The 27,247-nt window shown below is 37.3% G+C and overlaps 1 protein-coding gene across 33 annotated transcripts in view; it reads left to right on the top strand.

Annotated features, from left to right (window-relative positions):
* Positions 1-27,247, top strand: part of ADGRL2 (adhesion G protein-coupled receptor L2) — a 382,604-nt gene that overhangs the window by 66,604 nt on the left and 288,753 nt on the right. For all 33 annotated transcript variants that reach the window (NM_001190477.2, XM_040704627.2, XM_040704617.2 and 30 more), the window contains one exon: positions 7,369-7,420. The gene's annotated coding sequence lies outside the window, so the exon portion shown is untranslated. The remainder of the gene's footprint in view (positions 1-7,368; positions 7,421-27,247) is intronic.

Raw genomic sequence — 27,247 nt, 5'->3', positions numbered from 1 at the left:
TCCTCTCTCTTAAGCTGGGAGGGCATTTCACTGCTCTCTATGATGCCCAGAAGTGACTTTTCACTTCTCACAGTGCAATTTCGCATCATACCTGATTCAGTGCAACTGCTGGCTGACACGGAAAGTTCCATCCATGTTTACCTTACGTCAAGTTCAGACATATGATTTTGGCAGGATAATTATACATAAAATTAACTCAATCCAACACATTCCATCCTTCCTCTCAGAAAGGAGCCACTCCTTGCAGCAGTTTTCCATGTTTGCTGTGGATTCGGTAGATGTGACTCTATGTCCCAAAAGTCTCCAGTTCACCCAGGGGCATTATATAAAAAAGCAAATCTAGTTTGGATTAAGGTAGAGAACCCAGATAGAGAAAGCATTAACACTTTTTGTATCATTTTCATTTGAATTCTCATTACTAACATATAGGACCTTGTCCTGAAGTATTAATCCAGATACTGATCCGGAGGTAATTGTTATAATGGATATTACAAGTGTGAATGCTATCCTTAATATATACTATGCTTGCTGTGATTCCTCTCTTTATTTTCATTTTCTCTTAGCTCAGTTACCTGTCAGTCAACCTTTACCATCTTGTTGAAAGGAGCTTATTCTTAATTTTCAGTGAAGTATTCCTGAGCCAATACAGATATAATGTCACAGCAAACAAAGGGGGTATGTCTCCCAATTTCTTTTTTTCCCCTCTTTCTTCTCAGACTGCGGTGTTTCCTTTCAAGTCTAGTGATTAAGTCTTCGTTAGGAAGCTTTTACCACATTCTTTTACCCAGACATTGATGCATATTTTTTTCTTCACTTCAGATAAACTTATTTTAATACAGTCTAATTTAAATGGTGCAAATGTTATTTACTTGCTTACTACTCTCATTTCAAAGTATACCCTTGAACCATGTTATATTTTGAAAATAAACTCCTAGAAGGACCATAATATCTATTATTAACTTCCAACTTCCAGCACTTTCAACTTTCCTTTATGCCACTATGTCTTAGCAAATGTCCTCAGTTTCCCTAGACACTGTAACGAATAATTCACCATGTGTTACCTCTTCTCCGTGTTTTGAAATTAAAAGTTTTATCTCTAGCGACAAGATGTGCAACATTTCTCTCTGACGGATACAGTTCATATGTTCAAAGCTACCCCACTGTTTCAAAGCTCAGATTTTTTGGATTTTGTGAGTTTGGAAGCAGACTTGCATATGAAAATTCCTGGTAATTGTGTACCCTTTGCTGATACTCATTAGCAAAGGTAGTATTCTTTATTTTTCATAGTCTAATTTACTGTTTCAATTTCTGTAATTGGAAACTGTTCAAACTTATTGCAAAATTACTCAAAAAAAAAAATAGCTTACAGAACAAAATTTAGAACAGTCAGTTTTTAATGTGAAGTAGTGAAGTAGTGGTGAAGTAGTTTCCTTTATACAGCTCACAAGTATCCTTACTGAAAAATATTTGAAATTCTGCTTTTTCTCAGTGAAATATTTTACACTTACTGGATAGATTACAACTGATCACATCTGATCTACATCAGAGCAAAACAAGCAACCACTAGAAACCTCAATCCTGTAGGTATTATCAGTGAGCGAAGAGAGCTGCTGATGCCTTTGTGAGAAGATTCACAGGTGGTGAGAAAGAACTGCAGCTTCTAAAATCGCTATGAATCAAGAAGGTTTTTTTGTTGTATATTTTTCATTTTTGCCTTCTATTTTAACTGTGGATAGGACAAGTCATTCAACTTTCGTAAGGGATGCTAGAGGTTTAGACTGTATTCTTCTTATTCACGTAAATGGAAAAATATATTGGAATGTTTTTCTGGTTAATTGGTTGGAAGGAGATGAGGTCCTTGCCACTCAGTTCCTCTGGAAAATTGCTGCTATGTGAATTTTGTGCACTTATGGGTGTGAAATTGTCAAGTTGATGGTAGAAATATGTAACATGAAGTGAGAATAAGTACGACTCTTCATGACAGCAGCACTTTTCATCATTCTTTCTTGAGAGTTAGTTATTCCTTTGTCTTTAGAAAGGAAATATAGTATAAGAATATTCTAGCAATATGCTGCTTATAAATTACATTGCGGGGATTTAGAAGATCAGAGAATCTCCAGCTGGAGTATAAAGGAGGTGGAGATAGGAAAAACACTTCCTTCATTATCATTTATACGGCTACTTCTGGAAATTGATATCTCAAAATAATAATCCCCTTGCTTCCCACTCTCAACTATGACCTCCACAAAGGAAAAAGTCCACGGATGAACTAAGACTAGAAGGAACTGGATAAAAAAATACATATTTTGCAGAGAGTTTTGCCTGTCTTCTTTCTCTTCCATTGCAGCGCTCAACAACTCTGCCCATAAGGGAGAAATTACAGGGGTAGTAGCTTTTTACAGAAGTGGAAGTCCCCCCAGAGACAGATTTTTGTCTGTATCATTCCTGAATTAAACTATGTGTAACTGGCTTCAGTCATAAGTACAATGGGTTCAGCAGCACTTTCACCATTTGGCTGCAGACTGGGATTAGAAGGTTTCCCTCTACTGACCTTTTGTCCCTGGCTATCTGTCAAGTCCCTAGCCTTTCTCTCTTCCCTTTTCCCTCTCGCTGTCCTTCCTTCTCAGACACTGAGATGTACATAAGTGAATCTAGACTGCTGGAGAGAAGAAAAAAAAAAAAAAAGGTGGAGGAACCCTGTGTTTTTCAGAAAGAAAATGTATATGGAAGGAAGTAAAGAAAGTACTGAATGTTTGAAGGGAAGTGAGAAAGATCTATCATTAATAAGGTGAAAACAGAGGACGCATCTCTCTATATAGTCTCCGAAGTCCCCACACTTCCCTAGGGGTCCTTTAACCACTCTCCTGCAGTTTGGGTACGTGCACACACTGATCTTTCAGGAAAGCAGCACCTCAGAAATTCCTGTGGTCCTGCAATGGCAACAATGACTGGCTGAGCTTGTCTACATCACTAAAGAAATACTTGATCTGAGGGCTCCTACACTGTGTGTGGAATAAGCTAATACATGCAGTCTCATCAAATCCCACGCACTTCTATCCCAGTATAGGAATTTTACATCCTATAGACCTGGACTGGGAAACTTATAACCTACTTTCAGCTTTGTATTCTGCCAGATACAGCACAGAAAATCTCTGGTCAGAATAAAGGATATCCAATAGGTTACACTGAGTCTCGTAACAGCTGCTTTAAGACTATTTTGTTTTTCAAAACTTTGAAAGGCTTTTTATGAGCTCAAAGCAGGCAAGAAATTTAAAAACCACAGTGTTGCTGCAGAGAGGTTTTTCTATTTTCCTATCAGTTCTAATTACATGGCTTCTCAAAACAGGTGCTTTCCTTCTCAGAAGCCATGTTAGTTGCGAAAGACCTGGAAAATAAGTGTACCAAGCAGCTGCCTCCGTTACTGAAAACTCACAGATTCACTTACAGTAATTTCCACTTGATTCTGTCTATGCTCTGCTGGAAGAAAAAATAAGGAAAGGCACTGTCTTGCATGCTAAAATCTTTTCTATATCTCCTTATTTACATTGATTTGAAATTAGTATGAAACACTTGTCTTTGTCAGAAACAAAAATTTAAGCTAGATATGAAAGTTGCCTTGATTTTTTTAAATATTTTTATAGGAAAGAATTCTTAGGTCTCAATTTGGGAGTGCAAATTTCGCTCTTGAGTGCAACTGAGTGCACATTACAAGCTTTCCCAGGATATTTTGCTGCTCTTACCTGCTTCCACTGGGTCTTTTGAATCCACGTGTCACATTCATAGCTTCTAAAAATCCTTCCTTTGAACCTTTGCTTTAATTCCTTTTTTTTTCTTTTAATAAACTAAAGTTTGATTCTTTTTTTTTTTAATTGTATCAGTGTATAGGACCAGTGAACAAAACGCCCTGTCAATTTATGTTTGCAATTTGATTGTGAGATGGTTGTTCTCAAAGCTGCTCTGAACTTTTTCCCTTCAGCTATGGAAAGCTATGGAAAAATGACTACTGGATTACTGTTCTCTTATCCAAAATGAAATATTCCCTAAAGAAATATTTTCTCGTGTTCAGAACGCTGCATTTTATCATCTTGAGAGACAGACACCCGGTCTGTCTTCCAGCTTCTATTCTAAAAGGATGAGCTTTACAACTTAGTCACGGGGCTGGACTTCCTATTGTCCTAAACCCTACACAGTCATTTACATGAGTGCAATATGGATACAAAGTGCTACCATATCAGAATGGTTGTACCGTATTGGTCTGAATATAAGGTGAGTTTATAAAAGACCAAAGCAGGGGATGGTAGCGGAAACATTCTACTTCTTGTGTATCTAGATTGAAACTATCTCATCTATTCCACACTTCCTCTATCACCCTCAGCAGTGCCTAACTTAGGCAGAAGGAGATAGGACAATAAAACCTCATTTTGCACTCAAAATGTTGCTGAAAATTCTTTACTGGGGATCAAGCTGCCAGGCAATCCATCAGCGAGGCAGGTAGGCTGTGGGACTCCTGTAGGGCAGATCCCCTTTGGGGAGGGTGGCAGGGGAGCAATGCCTAATATTTACTTTCTGTAATAAAAATAATCATTTAATTTCACTACATTTCTGTAATTTCCAAAATGAGCATTTCCAGTGCTAGTGGGGTGGGCACTACATGGTAGTGTGCAGCTTTTAAGAGGAAATGTAGCCCCTGGTTTCTAGATCTATGAGCACAAGAAATCATTTTATTCTATTTCTTAAAGACTTGTTCACAAAAGGTTTTTAAAGAGTGCAATGATGTGTCTACAGCAGAATAAAGGAAGCGTAATCTTTAGCGAACTGCTAAGGTGTTATGTTTAAGCTGAAGATACGTACATTTCAATCGTGCTGTCTTTCAGTGAAATGGAGTAAATTAACTTCTACTTTATAAATGAATAAAGATTGCTGTAGCTTTCCGTTGTTTTTAAATCTTGCCTAAAGCTGTAATATCCCATGCTAAAAAAGCTGTAATATCCCATGCTAAGATAAGTTATACATACTCTTCCCCCCCCCCTGCAACATATTAAAAAAAAAAAAAAAAAAAAAGAAAAGAAAAGAATAATTCAAGAAACTGTTTTCTATGGACCCGTAAGTTTAATGCTGATGTTACTCTTTTATATGGCTTGTTCAAGATAAAAATGCATTTAAAAAAACTCTTCTTCTGTGCTGCAGATACTGGAAAAACATCATTTTAAAATAGCTACAATCTTGAATCCATGGGAAAGTAACATTCTAATATGATATTGTTTTAATCATTTAGAGTTCAACTATTACAGAACAAAGTATTAAGGAGAGCTCTTGAACCCCAACCTTATTTTGTCGTCCCCCCCCACCATGCTTTGAAAAAAAGATTTCTAAATAAGTGACCATTGCCAACCTGAGCCAGAGGGCAGCATTCACCACGTTATGGTACACTGCAACTGATGAATCTCAACTACTGTTTAACTCTTCTTTCTCTGAATGGTACCAATCAATGTACTGAAAAATGAATTTCCTCATATGGCCTAATGCAGAATCGTTAAGTGTATAAATGACATTGCCATTAGTATTCAGTTATAAATACATTTGAATTTTAAACTGAACATATGCTACTTCTCTGCTTGAAACCAGCAACTTTTGCTTTCAGAAATCATGCTGCAGATCCAAGCAAGCAATAATAATAATACTTAGCATTGAGAATGTCAAAGCTCAGAAAAGAAACAGTATCAATATCTCAATTTGATCCATTAGACGCACATATTAAATAAGTTTCTTTCTTCAGTCCACACAGTGATCAAAACTGATACAAAAATAAACTCCTGTGTCTTAGGTGTGAGCTTGATTTAGTTTCTTAGTTAGTACCTTAGATATTCATTCCAAAATAGGATTTTTTTCATACATTTGTTTTTTTGCTACAAAGCTGTTATTCTCTTTTTCCCTCCCTTGATTATTTTTAAGATCATCTGTCTCAGATTAGAATCAAGTTCTTGTAGCCAATTTAGGCTGGAGAATTCCTTGAGTACTCAGTTATTAGTAACTGCACTTTTGTGGTCCCCTCCCCCACATCCCTGTCTTAATCATTTCTTCTAATAAAATATTTTTCATCAGAAATGTAGGAAAGAATTGAAAGCATTTCTTGGTTCCCAGACGCATTCAAAGTACCTTATTATTTATTAATTGTTATTATTGTTTAAGACAGAACCACAGATAAGATAAACGCATTTAAAAATAATAAAAATGAGTAATGAAACACTTGTCTGCTTCATTTGGCAAAGAATAAGTCTGGGGCTATTATCAAATGCTAGCCATGAGTAGAAGAGAAAGAGAGAGAGAGGAAGGTGAATGTAATGATTATGTGAGGATGCTGTGGAACAACGGGTTTAGCCACAAAGTCAAATCCTGGAGTAACTACGCTGACTCCAGGGGTCATTTGCTTATCTGCATTACCTGGTAGAATCTAGCACTTGCTGGGCTGATTTTGAGAGAATACCTTCAGGTTTGAAGGAGGGTTTCTGAAAAGAAAACATAACCAGAAGTTCACAGATTATGATGATGAGAGAGGTTTCACTGTGTTTTATTTCATGATAAACAGCTAAGATTACTTTGAACCCATTTGCAGCTCACTGTTGACCACCACTTTGAAATTTAAGAGAAACCAAACATATTTCATGATTTTTTCCTAACTCAGATATAAAACAATGGGGTCCCATGGGAAGTTGAACCTGCTGCCTTTAAAGGAGCACATGCTACTTCAAGAAATAAAGCATGAAAGGAAGCAGTGGTGTGCAAATCAAAATAAACCCTTTACCTTTCTCGCTGACTGTGTGCTTAGGGAAAGAACAGACCATAGAGGAAGAATTCAGACCTTTTTTTCTTCAGTTTCTAAAGACAACTACTTTCTCTCTAGATGAGAAAGAAATTCAGTTTTAATGATGGTGGCTGTAGCCTTCCACTGAATGACCTTAATTTTTGTGATCAATATAGGCAGGTGGCAACAATGCTTTCTTCAAGTAACTAATTGCTCAGGATTAAGAATCGATTGCTTTGTTTTATTTACTCTCTTCACTGCTGCATGGGATTCTTCACCTCCTATCAGCTAACAGAACGAGTTCATGGATTGGTCAGCTGCTTTTTCCTTCCTTCCTCTCACCCTTTCCACAGCAGCTTTTCTCAAGGTTCACTGACCAAGGAAAAGGTCCACCCACATCTTTCTCTTTGCCCAATGAACTTAAATTGATTTCTGGTTAGCAATATGATTGAGTTTACCTTGGTGTTGTTTAGTGGTTGTTTTTGTTTTGTTAGTTTTTAATGCTTGCTTTTTCAATCCACTGTCATCTTGCACTCATTTGGGTTTTGGTTTTATTCATCCTACAGGTGACTGCACATAACTTCACCTGAAGCTGTGAGGAATGAGACCTAAGCTTGGGTAAGAGAATCTGAAAAGAAACAGGGATTCTACTGTGGGAGAGTTAATTTGGACTTTTTGTTATTATTTTTTTATATTCTTTTCTTAGAGCATTTATGATCAAATTGAGATTAAGTTAGGCCTCTCTAAACTCTTCATGTGTATTTATGCACTAAATTAACTTGAATTATTTCTATTTTTTGGCAATTTTCACTGCTGGTAATCAATGCAATGCTTACTGTGAGCTCTCTGATCCTGCAAGTTAGCTCAGGACCCAGGCTCAGATCCCAACATTGCAGCATGGCATGCTGCCACTTAAGCACTTCATTATATGTATGGTGACAAGGAACCACACTGTGCCCTTTACAAAAGTTTCAAGGAAATGTGAAATCCCATTGACTTGTCTGCCAATGGAACTTTGCCAGGATCAGGTAGTGAGAAGCATGAGGCAAGTGAGGGGGGTGGCTCCTGGTGCTTCTTGTGTACTAAGAGTAACAATTAAAAAAACACACTGCTTTTGAGAGATAGGTCAGTAAGTTTGGTGTCAAGGAGCTAAAAAGAGTGCCATATGGGGCTGGAAAGCTCTGCAGAGGTTACTAATCAACCTTTTTCTGTGGTCCCCAACCTACTTGGATGACTGTACTTATCTGGATACTGTGCTAATTTTGCAAGTGGTTATTCTTACCTATGGCATCTGTTTATTCTGTATTCACCTCTCAGGCTGCATGTATGAAACTGAGTATCAATGAAGCTGTTGGGATTTTCCACTGTGATTGAAATAATCTCTCCTGATGTTCCACCAGTAGTCTAATTTAATTGCTTTGATTTAAATACTGGTTTAGTGGGAAACGCAGACAAATATAATAACGAAAATGAGGTGCATACTGTACTCGTTTTATGTGTCGTGTGATGTCTGCACTCAACTGTAGCTTTCTAGTAATAAAGAGCAATCTCTGAGTCACAGGGCAGGGACAACTGGTCACCAAGCAAGTTTAGGTGTAAATGTAGGCCTTGAATTCTTTCTGAAGAAGTTTAACATTTTTGTGTAAGCTACATTAGTACTCACTTTAGATTGCACGTTAATAACAGCATGTTGTAATTTCATTTTCAATATTTTTGGGTTCTCCTGTGTTAACAGAAGAAAACTTGTATTTACATAAGTTTATGTAGTCTTTCAAAGAACGTGTATTAATTGTGTGCCAAGAAGGTAAATGTCATAGCTGAAAATGAATTTGTAAAGTTTTCAGTGTAGATGAAAATTGGTATTGTATATAACCATTGCTTAGGAGGTCTCTTCTTTGTCTCTGGTATAAAATTTAGGGGTATAATATCAACATGTCTGATGGAATATCTGTAGTGAAGTCATGCTACAAGCTATGTAAGGCAGTAAGAGACAAGTGTCAATTTAAAATAGAATAGTGAGTAATCACTTAGCTTATCCTTTCCAAGATTTTATGGATATGTAATGAAGATTCATCTTTTTGAAACAACTATTTGTCTTCAGGAAAACGTGTCTTTTATGTGCTTAAAGAGAGATTTACTCTGTAATGCATGAAAGCTAGATGCACAAATGAAATATCTGTTTATAAATTCTTCTGGTCATTGCAGAGATTCTACCTAATTCTTTTAAAAGGAATAAATATGACATAGGTTTTACACAGATGATGGTTATCGAAAGGACACATAACGTAGGCTCCAACTGCGTTTGTAATAGTTCAGATCTGTACATGAAATATGTTCTCTACTTAAGAAAAGAATGAGAATATGAAACATGTTTTGTCTCAGTGATTGCTCGGATTTTCATTCTGTTGATCAGAGTGGAAGAAAGTCTTTTCATCCACTAGCTGTTTTTCTGTTGTTTTCTTTTTCTTTCTTTCAAATTCCCAGCCTCAGTACTTCGCATACTATGTGGGGAGGCTGTATACAATTATATCTTGCTAGTGAAATAAAATATTATAATCCCATTGCATTGTCAGTGAGGTAAAGCACATGATATCTTATTGTTTTAGTTGATCAGCAGGGTGGCCTAGTACAATGAATTCCCTTCTTCTGGTTTTGGTTAATATTCTGATTCCTAAGAGACACAACAAAGAAAAACTATAATAGCAGTAGTCTTTTTCTTTCATCTTAACATGAATATTGTAACAGTGAAGTTGCTCGAGAGAAAGGACAGTGATTCTATGTATCTCCTGAGCAGCAATGGCATCACATATTGTAGTCTAATTCTGTACTGGAATGTTGGACTTCTGTGGTGATAACAGTGAAGGTAGTAAAAACACATTTGATAGTTAGTCACCTCTAATTTAGTTATAATTGTTAACATACTTAAAGATCTCCCTAACTCAAGTCTACTCTGGGGTACGTAACTACCATAAGTTTTAATATTTTAGCTCTTGGAATGTGCCATTGTGGACAACTCCTGTCAATTATTGCAAACATTTCCACAAAAGGGCAAAGGGTTCTGGATTTAATCTACAACATTTTTTTCTTTTGTCCAAGGAGAGAAGCCAAACCACCATAAGACTGAGTATTTTCTCAGAAATAAGTCATAGGTTTCCTCTGCACCTCCTGTATTTGGTAAGAGTGCAGTTGTCTCCTCTCTTGGCTTGGACAATCAGAAAGCAAACCCAGAGCATCAACTTCATGTTATCCTGCTCTGTATGGAAACAGATCCCTGCTACCAGTTAGAGTTTTAGCTCAGGCCATAGTGGTTAATTTTTGATGGAACCCCTTGTTAACACATTCGCAGTACATAACTAATAATAAGGAATTAAGTAAGATGATACAGTCTGTTCTCAGTGCCCCCTTTTTTCCTCAGATGCCATGAAAGAAAAAATGTGAATTTCATAGGTAAGAAATGTATTCCCTCAGCTCTTTCTTGTGCTCCTGAGGCAGAGGACTGAACAAATCATTCTGCAAAACCTTTCTGAGGCATGCTCAAGTGGGCACAAGTACCCACACTACAATCTCAGTTTAGGGCTCAGCATCTTGACTAGCAATTCAGATTAAACACCCTAAAGTTTGTGGTGCTTAAAGGATGGGATCTCATGGAGCACTTGCCTTGAACATCATAGTGGTGTCCTTCAGTGTTCACAGTACCAGCTGCTCCCCCAGCCCAACCTCCCCCTCCCCTGCCCACCTAGAGGAAGCAGTGTAGCAGCCCTGCTTCTGGGAAGGGCTTTAAAGATCGGCCTCACTGCAGTTCTTAAGAGGTGGGGGGAGCCTGTGCCCTTCTGAGGCCACGGAGCAGCAGCAAAACTATATTCCTGAGTCTATAATAGATGCAAATTGTGCAGATGAAGGAGAGGAAGCTCTAACAGCCGTTGAATGCAATCTGTGAACACTACTGTTTCATTTATAGTGATGCTACCTAGGCATTTGCACTTAAAAGGAACAATAAAGAGGTGTCAGAACAATCTCAAGGCTGCAGAATTTAAACTGCGGCAAAGACATTTTGAGCCATATGAAATGTTGCCTGCATCTGCTTTTTCTGTTAGTTTTTGTTTTTACTGAAGGCTGTTCTAGTTCTCCTTGTTTTATGACACCGAATAGTTCAGTTGCCTTCAAAGACCCAAGATGCAAAGAAGTGGGGAAACAAATTAAGTCCAAACTGCAGTGACTAGTGAAAACTGCACAAAGTATGTCACAACTCTTCTTTCTCTATTTAGTTTTGAAGTAGTTCTGCAATACAACTTTAGATGGTTGATTCATGAACTTGCCAGCCAACCTCTAGCAGATAGCTGTAGAGTTACTGTAATGTTTCAGTGTTTATCTTGCTTACGGGACAAAGGGCCAATCCTCAGATGATGGAGCCTTTGTAGGTATGCGCGTAAGATGCTGAGGATCTGAGCTGCCGTTGCCGTTTAATCTTCTGATTTGGAGATAGGAGTTTGGCATAAGTGAGGCATTGCAAACTAAAAAAAAAAAATGCAAAAGAAATACCTAATGGATGTCAAACAACAGAAAGTTAATGATTAACAAAGAATACAGGGCTTACATTTAGTGTCCTGTTAAAGCACAAAAAGCTGTGATTGTGAGCCTGATTATCTGTGTTATGGTTTAACAGCTGCAAATGTGAAAGCAGTGTGTGTAAAGGAAAACAACGAAACAAGTATTTATTATTGTCATATTACAACGGATGTTTTAGCTGCACTAATCTTGCTAAGTGAGAGCAAACAGCTTTTGAGAAGGAACAGTCTAAAAAGAGATAGTTTGTACCTATTGATACTTGATTTATTTATTTATTTATTTTTGAAGTTGTAGAACTATATGAATGTTAGAGTAAGATTGGCTTTGTAGCTACAGCAGAATAAAATGCATTATAGGATCTGTTGTCATTCGGGATGTTTGAGACTTCCTAGGGGATACTGTTACCTGATTTTTATTAATATAATTCATTTGAATGCCATTAGTGTTCAGAGGAACTTACTGAGACTCATTCGTAGTAATCTAGCCATGTCCCAACGATCTCACCGTTTAAATAGACAAGATAAGCAAATTGCAGGTAAATGTCCCTCAGCTGAAGACAATTCTGGCTGCCTGACTCCTTGTCCTGTATTAATTTTAGTTTGTTTCTTTATTGCCTTCAGTAAAATGAGAATGTGCTGTTCTCATCTTTCAGAAAACTTACAGCATAATTAATGACAGTAAAGTGCTTTAAGAGCCTTCTTACTGACATATCAGAAGTTCAAAGTGATAGCATTTTTCATATAATATGGATTTGAACTGCGTAAGTCTTTTGAATTGGTAGCTTTTTGTAAGAAATGTATTTCCCAGGGAGATGGAGCAAGAGTATTTGTTTTAATAGTTCTCTCTGCATGTGTCTGTACATGTGAGTGAACAAGAGATCATGCAGGGCAAAACATACCATAAATGCTGTAAAGTCTCATACAATTGTGTCAAGCAGTAAACCCAAATGAACTTGCAAAGTCATGCACTAGCTCAATTTTGGAAAGGAAAAGCTGGCTTTGAAGCCAACTAAATCAATCCCCAGTTCAAATTAAATTTGGAGTATCCTGTGAAGCTCCAATACACAACTCCAATAACAATCAGCACTTAAGGTGCAGGCAAATAATGTTTCATTTAAAAGAAATTGAATGAGGATTACTGAAAGAGAAAGTTTTTGGTGCTGTTTTGTCATTAAAGTCAAATTGTAGCATTATTGTCTTAATCCCATATGTCTCAATCATCTCCTACTCCTTCTGTCTCTTTAATGCACAAAAAGCCCCGTGCATGGTTGGTCTTGTGTCTTCATCTCATTAAAGTCTTGCCATGCAAATGTATCATAAGTGTTGCCTGAAGACTTCTGTCTCATGCAAAATTTAGTTTAAACTCTACTGGCATCAAATAATTTGTTATGCACAAACCTTCTGTTTGGTTTGCTGATATTCCTTCTTAGTTGGCTCTCATGGTGATTCATTATCTTGTGATATAGATTTCCAAGTATCATCTTTGTATTGATTTTTATATCTTTAATAACCACTCCACAGAAGATGGCTCCACTTGGTGTCATTGATCGCATCAAAAATTCAAGGCTTACAGAAATACTAGAGGGCTAATTGGTAGCAGAACATTTCAGACTTAATCTTAATGCAGTCTTAATCTTCTGCGCTAACCTTACTTGAAGATTTCCTTACCGAGGCTAAAGGGGTACTAGTGAATAACTGGAAATTACCTGGTGAGAGCAGGTAAGACCATGAGGACTGTAAATGTGGAAAACAGAGATAACAAAGATCAGATTTTTTTGTCTCTCTCACTCTACCCAAGTATCTTCCTAAAAGAAAAAGCAGTACATAATTTTCCTAGCTATGTGATAAATGCAGGTTTATTATGACGCGTATTGTGCAGCAGGCCAAATGCAATTGAGTTTCTGACTTTCATTAAATAAAACAATTGTCTGACAAGTTCAAAAATATGCTGTAGGTTTCAGTCTTTTTCAAAGAGCAATGGTGAAAGATAGGCAATTTTCATCTTAATTTCTGTGTTAAAAGGTCTGTAAATGAGCACTTATGACAGTCAGGTCTTGCCTAAGTGTGAATTTAGAGTATTTGTGAAGGTGGGCCAAAACAGCAATCTGGATGTCCTTCAGTATGTTTAATTTATTCTAATGAGTTGTTTAAGGCTTTTATCCTTTGTTACAGACTTTCAGCAATGTGATCTGTCAATGACAAGGACGTGATATGTGTGTCCATACTTATTCATGACTGCATTCACGACACTTTTTCACTAAGTTATAATACAGGATTTTGTACTGCTGAATTATATTCTAAAACTTCAAAAATCTGAAAATAAGCACTAAGACACCAGGGAAGGTTTCTTCTATAGAAAATCCAGTGATAGACAAAGGATGTGCAGAGACAGCAACACATTAAAAGTAGGAAAGATAATTTATCAAAAAAAGTCACCCATGTAAGTTGTTAAAAAGCTGCTTTTATTTAAAGTAAAAAATAAAAATTAAAAAAATAAAAAAGTGTCTCCCAACAGCCACATGTTCTATGGATTAAACATAGCAAGGCAGATTGTCCAGCTAGTATTAGGAGTATCAATCAGGGCTACTCAATCAATTCTTGCCAGTAAAAGGCATTGAGACAGCACTAAGTCTGCTAGATCAGTCAGGCACTGCATGCCATCTGTGCAATGGGAACTGCCTAGTATGTTTCCTAAAAGATGGGAACAGTTAAAAACACGGGATCTCCCGTAGGAACGTGAGGCATATCATATGTCTGGGACATTGATGACAATAGGAATAAGCTGTATTCATAGACTAGGTTGGAATAATCTCGGTGACTTTTTAAAAAATCTCTGCTTATGTCTTTGTCCGTACAAAGTCTGTGTAGTAAGCAGACCTCCTTTGCACCAGACCTTATAAAATCTGTCAGTTTATAACTATTTTTTTTTTAATGAACAACCTAAATTTGGAGCTGAGTATAAGAAACTCACATTATTCTCACAAAGCCCAATCGAAAACACATTACACGGTTAATGCATCCATATACCACTCCTGCCTTTATTATGTTTCTGTTGTCACTCTTGGACTGATAGGAAATTGTCAACATCAACCAAATCTTCTCAAACAGAAATCTAACAGTTCTTTTCATTTCATTTTTATTGTGTTCATGACTATTACCTGATTGAGGAATGTATTCATGGAATAAACCAAGCAGTCAGGGAAAAGCTATTGCCTTATTTCCAGGGAGAAGGCCAGAAAAATAAAAGGTCAGGCTGTTCACTACCTGCTCGCTATGGTGAACTGTGATTCTCAGAAGTTTTATCCAGCCCTGCAGAGCAGTTCTGATGAATTTTAATTATGAATATATTCCTTAGCCATCAGGATAGCTGATGGGATTTATGGTTTGGCCCAGGATCAAGAGGCAGGCTATTCAACGAGGCAGTAGTAAAGACAGAATGTAGTCCAAAATTACTGAGTTCCAGCCTTGTATTTTCCTTCTTCTTTGTTTGTTTAGAATTGCTGTCATTTAATAACAATAATAATGAGATAAAAGGTGATACACATCCAGTGACATTTAACGTGGAAATCATATACAAGATACATGCACTCTCTGTCTACCGGTAAACAAACAGAAAGCTGCAACATACTGATTAAATTTAGGTGGCTGAATACTTTTGTACCTGATTTCAAACATAACACAAGAAACATCTCCTCTTTGCCCCCTGCAGCAATGTAATAGAAAAGGCTCTGAAAAGAAGTGTCAGAACAAACATGATCCAGATGTTTACCTCTGCTTTCTGTCCTCTTTGGAAAAACTTTTTTTTTTTTCCTAGCTATTTTCTTAATTTTCAAAGATGGAGTGAAAATGATCAAAAAAGCAGACAAAAGTAAAAAGCTGAAGAGATTGAGTTGTTTGTTTCCATTTCTAGAAAAAAAAAAAATATTCCATTCATTGTTTTGTTTCCAAAATACTTCAAGTTTTGGAAGAAAAGTGCTATGATCTCCTGCATTAGTTACGTGCTATGAGAAAAAGGGATAATTTCAAAGTTTCAGCTTTTAGTAAGCATTGGTCTTCAAACACATCTCTCACTTTGTCCACCTGCCAGTGTTCATAGTTCATGACTTGTAGCTGTGAGGCCTGGTGTGCTGCAGGACATAAGAGTAATTCCCATTGATTTCAATGGGTATTACATGCATCCTGCAGTGGGAGAGTAGGACCCTCAAGTTTCACTGAATAGCAAATAGTCATGTAATATCCACAGGTCGTCTTCTTGCACTGCAGGGTATGTTGAAGTCAATGGGAGTTTCTTGTTAGATGCTGTGAGGGGAAAAATGTATCCTTATATGATAAATCTGTCCATTCAGTTGTTGCATTTAAATGATTTTTTTGAAGATCCCATTAATCTTGCTTTTTCTACACTTTTCTGTATTAGCTTCTGGCCTCCTTTCTTTGACTTTTTTTTTTTTTTTTTTTAAATAATAACCTCAAAGAAAACATGTTTAAAGCAAAAAATCAAGCATGGTGATTTTGTAAATTCAGTTTTCTGCTATTTCTTCCATTAGCATGGATGCCAAGCAATCCTTTGTAAACGACAAAATGTGGTTATACTTGAGGAAGACTCTGCTCATACTGGCTATCTCAGCCCAGCTATTTCAGTACTGGGGTGATGGACCTAAAGTGGTCTAAATAAAGAACTAGGAGTTGGACATAGGTCACCCCAAAAGTAATGCCTCCTATTTATTACCATGGAAAATACAACTGATTCAAAGAGCACAATAGCTCTACCTGATAGAACAAATTGTCAGCTAAAAAACACTGTTTTTCAACATAGTCACCACCACTAGCTATGCATTTTTGCCAGTGATGAACAAGAGCCTATATGCCATGCTCATAAAATCTGTACCAGCGGAGGTGATTCACTGATGCCTTTGCCATTGCTGAAACACCACCTGCTACTTCACTGTGCTGACATCCACTGTTTGATCTCCATAAATATCCAGTGGATGCCGTTTTTCTGTGTGGATGAATTCAGCGATACACTTTTGCTTCATATGTGCTTCCATGTTAGATGCTATTGTGTCAGACTGTCCCTCAGCTGCAGTCAGTCACACAGCAACAAAATGTAATGGGATTTTGGCAGGAGGGTTCAACCTCTACTGCTATAACACCAACATCTGCCTCTGACATTATGGGCCAACATAATAAAATAGGAAATACTGCTTTCGGAACAACTCTTATAGATACAGAATTTGGAATCTGTGTCCCAAACTTTTTTTCTTCTGGCTTGGATTTGGAGACTGAGTACTCATCAAACAGAAGTTTTTACCCAAAGCAAAATTCAAAAATCTCTTGCATTAACATCTTATAACATGAGCAGAAGGAAAGGGTTTCTCTCCCCCTGCTCCCCCCCAGCCCCACCTTCTCCTACTCCTCCACCCCCAAGTTCTCTCCTTCCTAGTTTGAGAGCAGAAAAGAACTTAAGAAATCTGGGCAGTCTATCAGTTTGCTATGGTTCATTTTAGCTAATCCAGACATCCAGCACAGCAGGGGGAAAACTGCTGTATCTAGTGAAACAAGAGCATGAATAATTAAAACTCTCTTATTAATGAACTTCCAGTCGTTATGTAAATGAAACTGATTTCAAGTCTAATTTGTCAGCCTGAATTCTTTTTCTGTTCTCCTTTTGTCTACGACAAGAACTCATCATAATGGACTTGATAATAAAACACTGGCAGACATGCTGTGTGCAGTGCCCATCTGAGTTAGAGCTTTTAGCATAGTTAATTGATACAGTTACTGCCGGATAAGTCCATAAGGCATTTTGTATGGCTTTATGTTTTACAAGCTTCCCTTCCCCCTCTTCCTCCCCCCCTCCTCCCCCAAAGTTTTGACAGTACCAGCTATTCTTTGTGCATTCCTCATTACCATTTACCTTTACATGAGGGGTGGCTTGCAATTACTGGCTGGTAAATAGTTTCCTTCGTATTTCATGTGTTGTTCAAAGACAGCAGAGTTCAGAAGGGTCTGTGGGAAGGGAAGTCTGTAGTTATCAAACAATGGGTAACAGTCATCAAGAGAAAGAGCTTGTCAAAGCACAAGGCTGCCAAGCACTCGGTCCTTACCCCATTGTCTTGGATCAGGTGTCAGTCATCATCCTGACCACTGTATTTACTTTGCTATGAAATAACCAGCATGGAAATTGTGCAGAAAGGACGGACTCTCAATCTAGGGAAGTAGAGAGAATAATATCCAAAGAAACGCTGAATTTTAACTTCTATACTTGAAACAGTACATACTTTGTATTTGTCAAGGCAATCATAGACAGTGAAATTCATAGTGAAGTTTCTAAGCCTGAGGATTTATCCACAAAATGTAATTTTCAAATCATGATCATTTGTTTTAATGTCCTCTTACTTACATGTCCTATAATCTTCATTTCTTCTTTTTCCTTTTTTTCTTTCTTTTTTTCTTTCTTTTTTTCCATCTTGTCAATACATTCAACACATTTTGGCCTATTAGTTCAGATGCATATTGCCAGGATCAAGTATTTTTACAGGAAAAATATTCCTATGAGAAAGATGCCTTGCTTCAGAAAGTAAGGAAGGAGAAAAATATGAGCATATATTTGTGTATATACGTTGTACTGAGAAATGAAGCACCAAAATGAGATTTTAAGAGGAAAACAAGAAGTTGCAATGTCTGCAGTCTCCTGGCACTAGTCTTGGTCTGGTACCAAGAAGGGGGAAACTGACCATTTTACTCATTAGAGAAATATAAACTAAGGATTGTTGGTTTTATCTTGTCAGAAACAACTCATTTCTTTGTTTGCCTTTTTGTTTCGTGGGTCTCTCCTCTCCTCTCCTCTCCTCTCCTCTCCTCTCCTCTCCTCTCCTCTCCTCTCCTCTCCTCTCCTCTCCTCTCCTTTTCTTTTCTTTTTTCTCATTTTGTACACAATATTTTTTTTTTTTTTCATTTTGAGCCAGTTTTCCTTTATAGGGGTTGCTGGTTCTACTGGTATGAGATTGAACAGAGGTGACAAATTCTATGTAAAAGAGGGGAGGAAACATGTCTCAAAGTTTTGTTCTCTCTTTTTTTCTTTCCCTCCGCCTTAGGTTTTCTCCTGTGCCATCCCTGTGCAGTGATCTAACATACATACTGGGAATCCTTTAGAATTACTTTCTGCAACATTTGTAAAGTAGACTGTTATATTGGTCCCTCTCCAGTCTGGTGGGTTGAGTCAGAGGTCTGCACGTTGCCAAGGGTGTGGGGGACCTGAGGCAACATGTGCAGGCCTGTTTATCCACCAAGCCTGACAGGGTGGGGGCTCGCATATGGGCCTCAGGCCTGGCCTAGGGGGGCTGCTGGGGACATCTCTGTTCTCTCACTTCTGTGAATTTCTTTGCTTCCCTGTGTAAATTGTAAAAGGTCATCAGGGAATACTGTGCAGTTTCTGCTAAAGGAGAAAGAGGGTTCAAAAGCAGCTCCGTTCTGTCGCACCTTGAGCTGGGAAGTACACAATGCTTTGAGCACTCTGTCAGAGGAGCGTGGTGCACTCGGTGTGTGTTAAAGCTGCTGTGGGAATAGTGCTTGTTGAGAATATCTATGAGATGCATATTTGGAGGATGGCTCTATCTGTGAGCCTGACTTTATTTTTACAGCAATAAGACTTAAATAAGATACTTGCTGAAGCTTTAAAATGTTCTTGCAACATAAACATAATGTAAAATCTAATTTCACTCTAAGGCTAGAGTTGAAAAGGAGTGAAAATGTTTCCATGTTTCAGAAGAACAAGTTTTGTGTTACACAAAGCAGGTGTTTATAGAACGCTTCATTTTAATTCAGTGTAGCTAATATCCCAGTTCACGTTGTTTGGAGTAGTAACAGTGTAACACAGAGCCCTAGCAAAGATTTACAGGTTTCCTTTAGGTCAGTAACAGCTGCTATAAACACGTTGGGCTATTTTATTATTATTATTATTATTATTTTAATATTATTCCACTCCATCTACATCTAGTAAGTGGAAGGGAGGGAAGGGGGAGAAGGTTAACAGTTTTTACAGTTTAGGCTTTTCTTTTTGTCACAGTTAAACTAAATATACGCAGGTGGCTAGGTGGCACTGTGGATTAATGTACTTCTGAATTAATGTGCTTGGAGTGGCTTGTATCACCAAGTGAGCAAATCTGAAGTACGAGCTCTCTTCCCCTCCTGATTCACTGTTTATGCAGTTCTATTTGAGTTGTATTATTGTTTGTATTAAAATCATAAGTCCAAAAGAATGAGCATTGTGCAAGAAGTAAATCAATGAACCTGTATTTTGGAGCTCTTTATATTGCTTTGCAGTCACTATGCTGAAACTTGCTATTTCTTTAAACTGTAACATAGAAAAAGCCACAGGAACTGTGCAAACTGGGTGTTTTTGTTAGCATGCTTTGAAAAAAAAAAAAAAAAAACCCACAAACATCTCAGGTTTTGGACACAGATTGAGTAAAGAACAAAAACAAGTACTTGTCCTGCACTCTGGGAACAGTGAGCACTACAAGAGCACTCCAGGCTGTGAGCTATGGGTTGAAGCAAGAGGTATTCAGAGTCCTAGGCCATAACCCTGCTGAAATCCAACCATGCCAAGCTAACAGGCACACATTACAGAAAGCTGTATATAAATTGTGCCTCTTTGCAAACGTTTTTGTAATGTATTTTATGTTTTAGTTTTTCTTTTGTCTTTCAGAGGTCATCTTTCCACTGCAGTAATTAATAAGCATAACTTAAACAGCAACTTGGTAGAAAAGTTCCTGGTTGCAGTAGTGTCTAATGCCAGATGAATCTTCCTTATCTAAGATGTTTCACCCATTTCAAATATTTTGCTCCTCTAAAAAAATTGAAAAACTCGTGTAACAAATAGAAATCAGTTTTTGCACATTCTCAGCCTCCTCAAGTCAACTCCAGAGATAATAATCACTATAGGGATTTCTGAAAGGTAATTACTGTATATTGCTTAATTATAGTTTATTAAGATCAAACATACTTAAGTATTTAGTTGATGTAACAGGAAAACACAGTCTGTGTTTATAGTTTTTAATGCAAACAGTGCAATCTGCACTGAGGCTTAAAAAAAGTGTTTTTTAGGATACAGCAAGCTACTAAATTAGCCACCTTCCCCTTTGTAACATAAAATACAGTTTCTGTGACCTAAGGCAGCAGTACTTTATGATGCATGATATTTACTCATGTTGCTACTCTTTCTAGTAAAGTTGGATGTTGTAACAGAGAGGAACTGGCAAGGTACAGAGTACCAACTGCAAGATATTTTTTCATGTACACTATTAGTCAAAGATGTGTGCAGTTGGTTAAAGAAACATCTTTGTGAAGAATTAAGTGCCTATAAAAAGCAAACTAACTAAGAAAGAGGTACTGAACATCTGAGTAGATCTGTTTTCCTTAAACTGAAAATGAAAGCTGCCACTTCTGGAAAGGCCCTTGTAGCCAAGAGATTTCACAGCAGTTCAGTTAAAGCCTAGCTAATGAATATAAGTTACTTCAGTGGATTTTAGCTGACTTTGAAATTAAAGTCTGAAGCTGCTGGATGCTGCTAACAGAGCTAGACTACAGCAAAATGGACTTAATAAACTCAATTGTGCATTTAGATCCCTAGTGAGATTTGCCTTCCACCCATGACCAATTGGTATTATTTTTTCGGTGACTGGTACTTTTGTCTGTGAGACTGGGATTTCTGGGAGTGATTAGCACTTTTCAGCAGTGATTGACAGGTTGTAGCAGCAATGAGACAATAGGAGGAATCATTAGGAATTCAAATGCAGATTTTTGTTTGCATGCTTTAGGACTGATTTGAGTAGAAGTGAAATCTGGATATGAGGGCAAAAATCAGCTATTATTTCATCCATTTTTATAAAATACAAAAAAGAGGATATACAATACCATCACATTATTGTCAAACAGGATTCTCCTACCACATGAGTTTTCTTTTATCCTGGGGAGTCCTATCTGCGTTCTTTGTGTGAGAGCTTTAAGTATATGTCAGATGTAACAAGATGCTGCTGTAAACCTTTTAGAGTTTGTAGTTGAAATACTTCATACTGAAGAAAAAGCACATTTAAGACAGCAAATTGTACTATTATTCTCCAAAGAAAATGTGTATATTGGTGTTGCAGTGAGGTTTGGTAAAACTCTCTATCACTGCTAAACAAGAGACTATGGGGAAATAATTATAGTGACTAATTCCAAGTATTGACCAGCAATTGATAATTAGCCATAAATCATTAGGAAATAATACCATATCAGTGGTGTGAATTATGTAAATGTAGTAACTGTGTCCTGAGATACTGTTTCTGAGTGTCTTATAAGTGATTTTTTTATTCAGATTATAAATTTAATATACTGTACATGACAATTTAATCTTGTTTGGCATCAAAGCTACCAAGATAATACAGAATTATACAAGCCTAATCAAAGAGGGAAAAATCAGATGAACATCATTATTTTGGAGAGCTGGTTTAATGGGAGTTGACATTTTCAAAAGAGCATGGATTCTTTCTGGTGTTTTTTTTTTCCCTACAATTAATCTGAATTAGGTTTCTGAAGCAATAGGCTAACGGAACAAAACACTGAGATCACAAATGTAAAAGTGAATGTGAAAGCGCACTTCATATCTTATAAGGTGTTAAATGTTTAAAGTATGATTTTGTACAGCCAATACTGTTAACTCAGAAAATCATCATTTGGGATTCATATTCACAAACTGTGTGCTTTTCAGGGCAAGGTATGTATTTTTTGGCGTCTGATTTAGTTCTCAAGTTTTCATCATCTTTTCCACTCGTGTCAACAGAGAGGTCTGTAGGTGTGGTATTTTTTATCTTATTAAATTTGTATTATTATAACAAAAAAAAAATGGCTAACGTAAACTGCACAGAAATTTTTAAACCTGATCAACAATGAATTTTAAAGAGCAACGGGAAAAACCTTCGCTGAATGCATCAGATCTATGCGGTTTTTTTTCTGGCACATATGATGAAAGGTATTCCAGAATTACTCAGCTATTGACACAGTTTATTTCTGGTGATATTTTATCCCACAAACTACATGATGTTCACAAGATGACCGTTTTACTACCTAGAGTTTACAAAAGGCTTGATATTTCATTAATAAGAAATAGGTATTGTCATAAAGCCAGTCAGTTCCTGGGTGGCAACGCAGTGTCATTTGGAAAAGCTTGTTAAAATGCCAGATAGGGCATGCTGGTGCCAAGCTGATGAACCCAAATAAATCTGCTGTAGCACAGCACATGAGCACATAGCATAGCAGTGCGGCGGCACAGTGCCTCCGCATTAGTGCAGGAATGGTTTCAGCTCTCCTCTCCTGCCTTCAGATTTTCATTCTTATTCTGGGTGACAAAATCCAATTAATAAACAGAACCTTTGAATTTGCTTTTAATATTCAGCACATATTTGTCTCCCACTGAAGTCAGTAACATCTGCTAAGGGCTTTACTGATTTAGTACCTAGAGGGATGTAGTGACATCAACATTTGCACAGTATGGATAGCAATGCTTCGGATGAATAGATAAGGTGGAAAAAGGGGGAAACTTAGGATAGGGGAAAGAGAAGGAGGGACAAGTTTTTGCTGGAGAGCCTGGCGGTGTCCCACAGCCCAGCACAGATCACCTGCTGCTGCTGCGTGAGCGGTTCCTGCTGCTTCTCGGGTTGCACCGCCCTGCCTGCCCAGCCTGGCAGCACGTTCAGCACTCTGCTTGCAGGCCAATTAGAAGAAGATACTTGCCAAAAAAAAAAAAAAAAAAAAAAAAAAAAAAAAAAAGCCAGCACTTCAGCATCAACATTATTTAAAAAGAAAGAAAAAAAAAAAAAAAAGCACCAAACTTGCTTGCCAGCTCAAGCCTCCCTCCGCCTCATTTTTAGTGAAGAGCAATTCCTACCTATTATAATCGTGATTTTTTCTTTTAACTGCTCTGCATTTCTTTATCCTTCTTTTGTGTGGCCTTATTCATACCTCATTAAGCGATTGGCTTATTCTCATTTTTCCTTATGTGAATTATTTTTTCTGAAAAAAAGAATTAAAATAATTCTGAGTACTCCTTCTGCTCCTCCTGCAATAGGATCTAGGCATTCTAAAGGGAAAGATATCAACATGATATAAAATAATGTAATTTTTAAATAACTCCAAGATGAAGTGGACATATGGTATGAGATAAAAACCCTGTAACCTAACCATATAGATATTTGGATTCACACTGCCTTTCCCTGGCTCTGACAGTGCTCTGTATGGGAAGATAAGGGCAGACTTATAAGGCTATGATTCAGTAGAGGCTATTTCGACAAGTTTCCTCTCTGAGATTCTGTTCATCAACCTCTAATTAGCACTTCATCGCTTTCAGCTTTGTGTCACCCAGCTGGCTAGAGGAAGATGACACCTCCAACTTGAACTGGGCTTTTTTCCATTTTCTTGGAGCTCATCAAGACATGTGGTGCTTTCTTAAAGTGCAGCTGGTGCTGGCACTTTCATTGTAAATTTAAATCACTGTGTTTGGAAAAAGGTGATAAGAACAGTTTGTTTCATGTCCCTGGTGTTTAGCCTGAGGCAATTCCCAGCAAATATATTCAACGCTCCTTCTGGTTTGATCTGCTATACTTTTTCTATTATTATTATTAATAACAATAGTAGAAAGTATGCGCCTAAAAGAATACTCTGCTCAGTGTATGAATTTATTCCCACAGTCACTGAAGTTTAAAAGAAAACAAAAACACTTTAAACTTCGATTTAGATAAATAGCAAAAATATGAACTTGGTCTCTGTATATGTTTGGAGAAAGGGGAGTCAGATTTTTGCAAGGTTTTCTCTTTGATCAAAACTTAAATGTTATGGAGAAAAAGACACTTCATTTTTCTCTATTTTATATTCCAATCTAGTGCTCGTGATAGAAAGTATATAGTTTATTACATGTTTATGCTGCCTATATGATTGTTACTGTACTTATGAGGTAGTGCTTCTGAACAGTGGTTTGAAATAATACTTCATATTCCCAAATAACTCTAAAGTACTTATGTTTATAAGAACGTGTAAAAAGCCAGCTTCCAACATGTTTAATTGTCCACTGCATTCAACTCTTACATGGTTTTTTGTGTCTGTTCATACTGTTAAGACCTGAAATTATTCTGATTAATTGCTATGTTTTCTTCACTTTAAATTTTGTGTGCCAAAATTAGTACAGCGTTAAGAAAATACACATTAACTTCTCTATTGCTAAAATTCCCACATTATTCTGTAAAGCTTTCTTTTAAATACATACCCTATATTCACAATGAAGAATACAGAATCAATGAAACTACAGAGATTCCATCTCAAGAGAGCAGCTATTGTGTATTTACCTAAGGAATCTTGGACACTTTTCAAACCCACCATTTTTTTTTAAAGGTGTGGGTTTTTGTTGTTGTTGTTTGGTTGGTTTTGGTTGTTTTTCTGTATAATAGAAATAAGAATTCATAGTTGTTTGTTTTCCTTGCAGTGTTTTTACAAATTCTTATCAGATGTCAACATAACCTTTAGAGATAAAACTTAGATTAACAAAAATTCTATCAAATTTTTACTGAGCTTCCCTGATTTGCTGCTGTGCTTTTTAATGCTGTTTAAGATTTAGGTTGCAAATACTGCTGCACCACAATAAATGTCATTAAAAGTATAAGTGTATCTTATAATGACCGTAAAGAAGAAGCACAGGGTTGAGCCTTTCTTCCTCCAGTAAGGTAGAAATGGAAGTATGAGAGAAATTTACCTAGATCCAACTTTTAAAAACTGAGCGAACACATGGATTAGATCTAATTTTATGTTCTGACTAATAGTTCCAGTGTAAATTGCCATATTTTCATTGATAGAAATGAAGCATATGTAGATAATGGCACAATTCTGTATTTATGATATTCCATTTTTCTATAAATATAGATGTTCAGTGATTATCAATAGAGCTGCTTATTAAAATTCAGACTTTGATACAAAATTATGCCATTTTGTCTTAATATTTGAAAACCTAAAAATATCTCCCCAGTTCTCTGAAAATCTGTATTTTGGCATTTACATTGAGCAGTTTATTGCAGTAGGAAATATTTCAAACAGAAGAAACAAATTGTCCCATCAAAGTATTCTAATGATTCAGAAGATTATTTTTTTCCAGCAAACCAAGTAGTAGGAAAGAAGTTTAATGAAGGGTATAGTGCTGTGTTCCCACTGAAGGTGGGAAATAGCTGATTATTTCCCCAAGTTTTTCAGAATCAGCCTTGTTAGCAATAAGATCAAACTCAATTGCAGCCTTGCAGAATTGATATCCCCTTTACTGCATTCTTTATACAAATGGTTTTACATTGTGAAAGGTTTCCTTTAATGATTGTTTGCTGCTTTGACAAAGTAGCTAATTGTCACTACCCTATTCATCTTAATTCAGACTCATTAGCCTTCATTTTTGCTCCCTGCTCTTCAGTAGCTACTGCAGGGGCCTTGCACAGTTATCATCCCCAGCAACACAAAATGCTTTTGCTGGAGTGCCACAGGGAGCTTACTTTTGCTAACTGCCAAGTAGATACAAAGTAAATGGACTAGCTCTGCTCCACATACTATAGGAGCTTTTTTCTGGAGCTTTCACTACTATGTTCCCACCCTAATCCCCAAATTCCCTTTTCGTTGTTTCCTCTGCCTTGCTGCTAACTGTTCTAGTACCCCTGACCTGAGCACTGAGCTCTCAGGGCTCTCAGGTTAAGCCTCCTGTTCCTCCAGGGTTTTGGAGGCTTGATATGGGCCAAGGTATAGCCCAGAGAGACATCTGTGACATGGGGTGAAGGGCTTTGACTGAGCCCCTGGCTTATGCATTGCTCAGTGTGACCAGACAGAGCTGACTGAGTACATGGAGACTCAGGCATGGGGGAAGCCTCTCACTGATCAGCAAATACACCCAATCAGTGCAGTTGTGTGGGCAGGGAGTATGAGGCAGTAGGTGCATGAATCTCACATTCACTGGGTGGGACTTGTCAGGCCTCTGTCTTTGCCTCTGTCTTGTCCTGGTTTTGTGCCATTGATATAAAGCTTTAGATGGCAATTCTGTGATTCCACCCTCCAGTTTCCAAACAGAAGATTAGTTAGATTCGTCTTGCTCCCTGGATTGGTGCTACTTCTCCATCTCTCGGCAGCTGTCAGAACAAAGGTATTTTATAACCTTTGTGTCAGTATAAATAGTTATGTGAATAAGATTTCCTTGCAGTAGTCACATATTTTAACTCTCCCTGTGTAGTGCACAGCAGTCAGTCTTTCTGAGTATGGCTAATACGTAGGATTGGATGAAGAGGTCTGCATGCATGGACAATTGTTGATAAATGAGGATCTTCTTAGTAAGAGGGGATAAGAGACTTTTCCTGGTGAGGGCCCAATTCTCTACATAAAGCCAGAAAAGAAAGGGATGCTAACACGGGCCGTTAGTTAGTTGCTAGGCACTTGTTTCATCCTCAGACCTCAAGGACTCAGTATGGAGAACAACTGAGATAAATAATCTGCATTGGCTGTATCACCTCTTGCTTTTGCCAGAGTTCTTCCTTGCATAATAATAGCACTGGTGGCAATTATTATATTCCAGTATGTTTGGTACAGGGTTTCTATGTCTTTACATAAATGTATATTAAATGGAAAAGAAGAGATGATCATGAAAAATGTTTGTATGAGCCAGTTCCCATCAGATAAATAGATATGGGCTTTTTAGTGTAACCCAGCAATAAAACCAATATAAGTACAGGTATAAAGGTATGAAACAACATATTGTCAGAAACAATAAAAAAGATTTAGCAATATGTAGACAGGATAGATCAGCAAGAGGCCAAACAAGGCAGTGGTTTAT

This window comes from Gallus gallus, chromosome 8, assembly GCF_016699485.2.
Source record: "Gallus gallus isolate bGalGal1 chromosome 8, bGalGal1.mat.broiler.GRCg7b, whole genome shotgun sequence".
NCBI classification, from domain to species: Eukaryota; Metazoa; Chordata; class Aves; order Galliformes; family Phasianidae; genus Gallus; species Gallus gallus.
Note: the sequence above shows the minus strand (reverse complement) of the source record. Positions and strands in the feature narration are given on the sequence as shown.